This window comes from Tamandua tetradactyla, chromosome 6 (assembly GCF_023851605.1).
Source record: "Tamandua tetradactyla isolate mTamTet1 chromosome 6, mTamTet1.pri, whole genome shotgun sequence".
Taxonomy (NCBI): Eukaryota; Metazoa; Chordata; class Mammalia; order Pilosa; family Myrmecophagidae; genus Tamandua; species Tamandua tetradactyla.
The window spans coordinates 67,560,542-67,570,336 of NC_135332.1; the positions used below are offsets into that span (position 1 = coordinate 67,560,542).

The 9,795-nt window shown below is 39.3% G+C and overlaps 1 long non-coding RNA gene across 1 annotated transcript; it reads right to left on the reverse strand.

Annotated features, from left to right (window-relative positions):
* Positions 1–727: 727 nt before the first annotated feature.
* LOC143686100 (uncharacterized) lies at positions 728–9,494 on the reverse strand. The gene is made up of 2 exons (XR_013176898.1): positions 9,358–9,494; positions 728–882 (listed from the first exon to the last, which is right to left on the reverse strand). It is a non-coding gene; the product is annotated as an uncharacterized LOC143686100 (long non-coding RNA).
* Between the last annotated feature and the right edge of the window lie 301 nt (positions 9,495–9,795).

Below are 9,795 nucleotides of genomic sequence, written 5' to 3' on the forward strand. Positions count from 1 at the left end.
CAGAGATGCCAGAGAAATGCACTGGAGAAGAAGGTTCAGGAACAGGGATTCTGCAGAGGTTCAGCAATTGAGATCAGCTGGGGCACTGCTCATCTGGGAAGTTAAGATTGTGCCAAAATTGCAGGCCTTCATGCCAATCCTCAACAATAACCGTTCGCTGGGCATGGTTTCTATTATCTTTATGTTACAGAAAGGGAATGACAGCTCAGAGATATTAATTTATCGGAAGTCACGCTTTGATGGTAACAGGGTTGAATGCAAACTTGCTGAACTCCCAGACCATTCTCTGAAGCAACAGGCAGTATCTTAGTTATTTGACTTTTGATCCTAAATACTCTGTCTAGGAATGGGTCATTGCACACTTTAGCTTCCTCGGTATATATGGCAAAAATGGTAACTGTTTGCACCATCAAAGAAACTCATATTAAGTATCTTTCTTGAAGGATAATAACATTCATCCATTTATTATTGCTTTTGAAGTGCTGTTATGAAAAACTAAATGATTGCCTTGGTTTTATGCTTTCTTCATTATTGCTGTCTCTACTAATAAATTCCTACACTATAAAATCATAAGTGGAGTCTTTTAGCCCATACAACAGTAAACATCAACCAAAGCCTTTCAAATATTAACATCATAAACCGCCCCCCACCCCTGCCATGGGAGAATTCAAGAATTAATTAGGTTTAGAGATGGCTGTGAATAACATAAACTCAACACAACAGTGGCTTAAATAAGACATAAATTTAATTATCTTGCACATAAAAGTCTGGCATAGCAGCTCTACTTTGCGAAGTCCTCAAGAACTCAGGTTCCTTCCAACTCTCTCAGCCATTTCTGGAGTGTAATCTAATCCTAATAGCTCAAGAGCAATATCTGTATTCCTGGAAAAATGTGGATGGAGGAAAAAAAAGACAAAAGGTACATATCAGCTATTTCCTAAAGGAGAGTCCAGAAACTGCTGCATGACACATCAAGTTTCATCCATTGGTTGGAATTTGGTCACATGACCACACCTAGCTGCAAGGTAGGCTGGGAAATATACTTTATTCTGGGCAACCATTGGCAGTGCTAGAAATTCTATTGCTATGGAATAAGGAAGAAAATGGATGTTGGTGAACAGCTAAGAATCTCTGGCACAACACACAAATGTGTATGCACACACTCCACCACAAAACCTGGTCCTGTGGTTTCCCATGAGTTTCTTTCCCTAAGAAATTAGGGATCCTTGGCCCAAATCTTCAACCTAATCCACAAGAGCTGCTCTCTCTGAAACTGCTCTCATTGGCTGTCCCTGTCTCAGATAGCACTTAATCATAGTAGTAAACAATGTTTAAGAATGGACATCATGTATTTATTTACATATGATATCTTTACATTTTAATTGTTGACTATAGAAGATACATACAGAAAAGCATGAAAACTATAAACGTAGAGTGCAATGAATGACCCATGTGTCCATCACCCAGGTAAAAAAGGAGCTCCCATGGGCCCCCTTTTCATCACAGCTCATTTCCTCTTACATTAGAGATAACCATAAACCTGACTCTGACTGTGATCATAAGAATGCTATATTTTGAGTATGAGATTTGGGTTCCATTCCCACTTGTGCGTCAATTAGTTCTGTGATCTTGAGCAAACCACTGAAATCTCCCATATATAGAATATGTGTATGTATGCAGTTTTGGAAATTTTCATTTTATACACACACAAATGTAATTTCATTGCACATACATAAACATATGTACACACATACAAAGAATACATGTGTATATATGCAGAAAACACAAAAATTTCCAACTAAATGATGTTTAAGATTGTTTTTAGCTTTTAAAGTCTCCTTTCTATGTAGATAAAGAATTGTGAGTTGGATTTTTTGTTTGTTTGTTTAGTGTGTATGTGTATGTGTGTTTGTATGTATGTGTGTGCTTTCTCTCAAGTGCTTTTCCTGATAATTTTTGGCATCCTTAAAAAGAAAAGTCTCACTAGTTACAATAACTATGAGAATTTGCTGCATTTCCATCAGAAAGAAAGTTTGGTCATTTAGAAATAAAGTAATAAACCTTATTTATTCATGAACTTCTCAAGTAATGACTTTTTTATGCTTAATGCTCTGAAAAAAAATCATCTGACTTCTAAGTTTGTTTTTGGATCTGTCGACTTAATTAAATCCCTGGTGTTAAAGCTCCATTAAAGTGGCCAGGCATGAAAGATACCTGGTTTGTTACTCTAGATAATTAAATTGTCAAGAGAAGGATTGGGTCAAAGAAGTAGTGTCGGTATATTTTAATTTCTTACCCCGAAGAAAGGAATTTTAATTGTCTCTCCAGAAATGTCTTTCAAATAATACATTTCTTCAACTAAGGCATTGTAATTTTAAAATCTGGAGTCAGAATGCTACCAATAATAATAAATATGGACTTATATTCCATATAAACACAGTAAAGGAAGAGAGGTGGGGAGAAGAAATTGGTAGAAGTGGAGGCTATGTAGAGGAGATGAAAATTGAGAGAAGGAAAGTGAGGGAGAGGTAAAAGGATATACTGAGAAATGAATTCATTCACGTACTTCTGACACACTTTGGGACACACCTCTGGGGTCCTGGACAGGGTTCACCTGTGGACAACGAATAGCTGAGTAAACAGCCCCTTTTATTATTGCCCTGTGCACTGTTGATGAGGAGTCGTTCTCTGAGAAGTCTTTTCAGACCTTCTCCTGTCTATGAAGCCACCATGTTCTTGAGTTTATCTTGGACAAATCCAATTATATATGCACGGAAAAAGAGAGCAAGAAGAAAAAGTTGCAATTTTGGTGGTGGAGAGGATCCAATTCACCTTCCATCCAATAAACATATGTTCAGGTGTCCTAGTTTGCCAGATCTGCTGTGACAAATACCACACACAGCATTGGCTTCAACAGCAAAAAATGTATTGACCTACAGTCTGGAGGCTAGACATTCAAAATCAAGATGTCAGCAAGGGCATGCTTTCTCCTAGAACCAGCAATGGACAGATGCCAGCATTCTCTGTCATTTGGAGGTGTCCTTGGTCACCTCCCATGGCTTTCTCTGATGTCTGGCTTCTACATCTTCTGGCTTCTCTGGATGAATCCACATTTCCTCTTTTAAGGCCTCCAGTCATATGGATTAAGACTCACCCTGATTCAGTTTGTCCACATCTTAACTAATAATAACATTTTCAAAAGCTCCGATTTACAAATGGGTTCACACTCACAAGAATGTGGCTTAGGAAGTGTTTAACGGAGTGGATACTTCAATTCCCAACACCTGGGGTGAGCCTGAAGAGAGCAATATGACTCTGCTGTCCCATATGTTCAAAAGGGCATATTTTCATGCATCATGGCTTCTTTTGACAATGGCCCTCTACTGAAGAAATAACAATCTGTCCCAATCCTGGAGGGAAAACCTGGCTGTGTTGGATTTACCAAGGCCCCATGTTGTTCTCCAACATTGGCAGCAATATATAGATTTTTCAAGTGCAATTTGCCTTATGCACTTAGTTTAGATCCTTAACTTTGCCTAAGATGTGATGCCACTGTATTGTTGCAATGAAGATTTTGTAGTATCTGGAAATTCTAAAAATGTATGCAACATGGAGCAACCTAGAGTTATAGAATAAGAACATTTGGAATGGATCTTAGGGGTCACTTAATGTTATCTCTGGCTCATTGAGCAATCCATTCTATAACACCTTCGTCACATGGCCAACTGGCATTCTGGAATCTCCAGGGCACACAGTATGGCTGCTGCAATGTTCGATCTTTTGTTTCCCTTTACCTGCACTGCTAGTTCTTGCTTAGTCTTTTGTGATGCCTCTATATTGAGATCTTAGTCTTTAGAAACTCAGTTAGACTGGTTTTGCAAGATAGATAGGGTTATCTCCCCCTTGAGAGGTGTTCTCTGCTGTTAGAGTAATAAAAATAATAATAAAAGCAAGAACAACAATAACGAATATAATTAACATAAGTGCTTACCACGCACCAGGCTTTGTGCTAAATGGCATACATACGTTTATTTTATTTAATGCTCACGATAATCCGGTGTAACACTTATTTTTTAAAGAAAAATAAATAAAGGGTTAGAGAGAGGAAGTAACTTTCCCAAAACCATTGAGTCTGTGTGTAGCAGTGCTGTGAACCATTCCCTTTTCTTTCTGTTGACAAGGCACTTTCAATGACAAAACTGATATTCCTGCTATTCTGCTTTCCAAGCCAAGGAGAAATAAAAGTAGGTTTCTTGGGTGTGGCTCAGCTCACCCAAGCCATGATTCTCCTGAACCTGAAATTAAAGCATCAGCTAGTGTATCAGCTAGTTTTTGCTGTATAACGATCAACTACAAAATCTTATCAGGCCTGAGAAGTAGATTGGCGAATGATGGTGTACACATATGATCGAATATTGTGCTGCTACGAAAGAAAAAAGTTTGAGGCATGCAACATTGTGAATGAAACTGTGGGACATTTGGTGAGACAAAATAAGACAGAAACAAAGGAGTAAATATTGTATGGTCTCAATTATAAGAAAGGAGGGGCCTAGATTGCAAGTGCTAATAGCAGTCACATTTAGTTCGGGGCAGTATAATTGTTATTTCTGAAGTTTGAGAGGTTGTTTTATAAATGTATAAACTGGTATTTAGAGATAAGAATGAAGCTGATTGGGTCGGAATTAAGGTAATTCAGAATATAGGGGTAAGGAAGACATTACTTGTATTTTAGAACCTTATCTACTCTTTGAGACCAAAGGAAGAAAGGTTTATTTTGCATAGAACTTAAATTTTCTGTAGCACATAATCTAACTCAATCTGTCTGGATAGATTACTTAAACAATTCAACATAGGAAGCCCAGAATAAGAATGAGGTCCCTTAATCCTGAATAGCTTATTGTAATGCCTGGATATATCCCAGAGTATATTAAGCAGAGAATCAAAATGTATTGGCAAAGTCCCTTGAAGGATGGGAGAAAAAATGCAGAACTATTAAACTTTACCACCAGGAAACCCTTGATACTGTATCAAATGTTAGAGACATCCAAATCAATGGGTCAAGCCCTTGATCTTGAGGCTTGTTTTTATGAAGCTTATGTATGTAGTAGAGAAGCTTAGTCTACCTACAGATATGCCTAACAGTTACTTCTGGAGGACCTCTTTTGTTGCTCAGATATAGCCGCTGTCTCTCTAAGCCCAACACTGCAAGTGATAGCATTGCCTACCTCCCTACATGGGACATAACATCCAGGGGTGAAAGTCTCACTGGAAGTGTGGGAGATGACCCCCAGGGATGAGCCTGGCCCTGGCACCATAGAATCAACAACCTACCAAGTTATATAAGATTCTACAAAGGTTCCATGCACTAGGGTAACTTTCCAGAAACCTACAACCTCCAGATGGGTCCCTGGACCAGATAAGTCCTGAAATGCCAAAGGGCCAGTCCTTCCAGAGCATCAACTAGTTCCATCCCCCTATCCCCTATTATCAATAACCTCTTTCAACATGCAAAAGTTGGAATGGGCATTGCCCAAATACACCTAAAGAGTGAGAGAAAGATCAAAGGTGATGGTGGAGTTATACAGAGAAGGTAAGGTTTAACAAATGAATATGATTGCTGAATCATTATATTGATATTTCTTCTACTCTCTAATATCTTAGGACAGTTAGAAATAAAAACCTGAAATTGTGGAATTGTAGCCCATACCAAATCTGAAACCTGTTCTACAACTAATTGTTTCAATGTGCTTTGAAATTTATTGCTTTTATATATATATTATTTTTCACAAAAACAAAAATAAAGTTGATACACAGCTACGTGATGATATTGTACAACATTGATTGTACACTTTGGATGATTACATGGTATGTGAATATATAATGTATCTCAATAAAAAATTTTAAAATTTTTAAAGAAAGAAACAACCACAACTATAAGCAATAATAAAATATTGTTCTTACTTAATATTTCCCTATGGAAAAAAAATCTTAGTTTATGATTAAGAGGTCAGCTAGGCCAATCATGGCTGGGCTTGTGTCTTTGTCTGAGGCTTTTCTGACTGGACAGCTGATCTAGATTGGCCTTGGCTTGGCCAACTGGGTGACTTGACTCTGCTTCCTGTCTATTCTCCCAGCAAGCTAGCTTGGGCATGTTCTTATGGTGATGGCAGAGGCACAAGAGAACAAGCCCCAGTGCACATGCCTATTTCAGAATTCTGCTTGTGTCAATCTTTTCGTATCCCATCAGCCAAAGCAAGTCATATGGCACAGCTCAATGTCAAGGAAAAGGGCTGGTCACCCTCAGCTCTACCACCATAGTGGGAGAGTGCTGCAAAGTTGCATGGCAAACTTTACAGGAAAAAGTGGAGAATTGGGACTAGTTATGTAAATAACCCCATCTAGTAATAGAGAATTCTCTTTCTTGGTGTATTCTTTATGATGGATTGAATCATGTCCCTCGCAAAGACATGCTCAAGCCTTAACCCCTGGTCCTGGATGTGAATTCATTTATAAATGGGGTCTTTGAAGATCCTATCAATATGGGGCCACACTGAATTAGAGTGGACCTTAGTCCAGTATGACTGGAGTCCCTATAAGAAAAGGAAATTTGGACACAGTGGTAAGAGGAGATAGTCATGCAGAAGAGACAGAGACTGAGTTATGGACTGCCCTCAAGCCACCACCAGAATGCTATAGGCTTTAATGAAAGCATGGCCCGCTGATAACTCAGTTTTGGACTACTAACCTCCCAAACTGTGAGATAATAGACTCCAGTTGTTTAAGCCAACCCATCTGTGGTATTTGCCATAGTAGCCCTAGCAAACTAAGATGTCCTATGTGTATAGCTCCGCCTCAGGAATTTGAACCACATTATAAGGCTGAAGATTTTATTTTGCCTAATCCTAGCCCACTCTAGACCTTTTTTCTCTTCAGAGATACACCCAACAACAACTAGTCCTGCAGCAAAAATGAATGAGTATGTAAGATTAAGTTACTTGCCTTCCCTGGGCCTTGGTACCCACAGGCATGTAAAGAGGGCATTACCTCTAACTTGATGGTCATTTCTAACCCAGTCACTCTATGGAACGCCTCCTTCTGTTAGAGAAACAGAGATGTTCACTCCATATGAGCACACTCATTTTGGAGTAGAAGAGGAAAATTTAAAGATGAAGACTTAAGAGGAGATCAGGTATCAAAATGAATTTCACTAACTTCACATTTTGCCTGGTGTCCTACTTCCTATTCCATCCACCTGAGAAACCTGGGGACTTCCATTTCTAGAAAAAAAAATTTACTCCTTTCTTTGTCAGTTTGCCTGATGTTCAGTTATCTCCTCAACTATTTTTTTTCCTATACCATGTCATCAGGGATGGGGGAGCTTGAGGTGTGTGCCATGTGCACTTGTGCCTGTAGAAACATCTTGTATATGTATTATATGTAGAAGATATCCACATTGTGGGGTTGGATAGTGTCGCAATGTCCACCCAGCATTGTAACCACTGGTTTATAGTCTTTTTGTGCTTCCATTGCTGACCCAAAACCAACAACTCTACAATGATGGAGCTATGAATTAGCAGCAGTTTCTAAAGTCATGACATAGGAAGGCAAGGCTGCAAATACAGGTATATTAACTTCCATTTTGGACGGGAAAGCAAGCATTTTTCTATCTTAAATCTGAAGCTATATTATTTCTATTCTTCTCTATAATAGCAGTATAGAGAATAACTCTTCTATTCTGTCCCCATCTCTTGTGTATTTCATAAATACAGAGCACATTCACATTGATTGTCTTATTTTTATTCTTGAGCAATCCTGAGAAGAAGGTGGAGTTTGCACTATTCGCATTCATCAGAAGGTTAAATGGACATCTAGAGGATGAAGTGACTTTCATAAAGTTTTAAAATAGTAAGTGGCTAAGAGTCTGAATCTATTGTCTTTCTCTCTTTCCACTGCATCGTGTTCCCTTGCCACATTCACAGGCCCCTTACTCTCCAACCTGTCATGTCCAGGCACAAACAATGGTCATATCTTCTTTGACTTTCCTAAAGGGACTCCTGGCCTCTGTTCATGTATTCTTTAAATGCCATATTCTATACAATTACTAAAGCAATCGTCATAAACACAGACCCCAAACCCTGAATTTCCATGAATATGCCCCCTCCCACTACCCTTCCCCCACTATTATCTACAGAACACAGAGTGGTATGATCTGTTATCATATCATGTGCTATTGGCCACATGGGAAAGATGCTTTCTGACCTCATGCTTCTTTCTTCCATTTCTCATTTGCTCATCTCCATTAGCATAGCTGTTACCTGTCCAGACCCATCCTTTCTAGAAACAATCTACTATGTATAATCGTTAGCACTATCTCTGGGTGTTCTGTAGCCTCAAGTATTGAGCTGAAAGCAGCCTAAGCAAGGATTCCAGGAGGCTGAGACAGTTCCACTGATTCCTTCTCTCTCTCTCCACCTTGAGTCAGGAGGCAGGAGTCATATTACATCTACTTCAGGGCCCTTGAGACTAATAATCTTTAGGATTTTTTCAGAGTGATTCTCAGAAAAGCTCTGGTTGGGTGTTGAATCCAAACCACCCAAATCCCAGGGGCTGAGGTTGAAACCACCTGTCATGGGATTGTAATATTCCAAATAGTTTTCAGTTAGTTCTGGTTTCCATTTATCTCTCCTTTTTTGGCAGGTAGGACAAGGGTGAGAGGAAAATGGGACAGGTGGAGAGTAGAATTTGACTGAAATACCTGTCAGGACTTCAGAAACTTCCACAAAAGAAACCCACAAGTCAACTTGGCATCTCTTTAAGAGCCATTCCTCGAAGGCTGCTGAGGGAGATGACAGTGCTTTGAAAGCAGTAGATCCCTCTCAGATAACGCACAAGGCAGCATAAGGGTGGAACATATTGTTCTTGGCGAAGGTGTAAAGAGCCTGCTGAGATGGAGAGGCAGATAGAAGCCTTTCCGCAGCCTACCCTTTGCTTGTTGGCATGTTTACACCCTTGCTTTCCATGTCACTGAACAACTATGCCAAGGTCTTCCGTCCTCAGAAGCTTTGGGTTCACAATTCTCCTGCGATATTTATTCCTCTCCTTTCCTTAACGTGGAGCTTTTCATCTCGGCCACTGAGAATTTGTTACCATCTCACCTGTTTCATTTGATATTTATGAGCACACTTTCCATATCATTTAGTCCGTGAGGCTATTTTCTCTACTGCATTGAAACGTATAGATCTCACTTATGAAAGAACATTTCGTGGTCATTTCAAACATGACTAGAGCTTCAAAACAATCCAGTCTGTTCCCTTGGTCTTATGGCACCTTGTAGAGTTTATTATTTTGAACACTCACCTGACATTTCTTTGTTCATTTAGACACTTATTGAGCAACTTCACTTGGCTTGGCCCTGAAAGTATGGTCTGTGTTATCATCATCGTGTTCTCTGGAGTATAACACAGCACCTATGCATTGCAGACATTTTGCTAGAACGCGAGTTTTTGGAATCAGGGGCTGGGATTTCTCATTGTTGTATCACTATGCACGTCACAAAGTGCTGGGACATGGTAACACAACACAATTTTCTAAAAAATCTATCCTAATTTTCCCCAAAGTTTTCACCTTGTGGATGAAGACTAGATTACAGTATCAGTGACTAATCCAACAAACTGAGTTGATTCTTGGACACACCTTCAAAATTGAGACCTCTGGTTCTCTATAAAGTAGTATCCTCCCTGTTTTTCCGGAAGTTTCCAAGAGGTATCTCAAAGGATATCAAAAACAAGTCCTGCT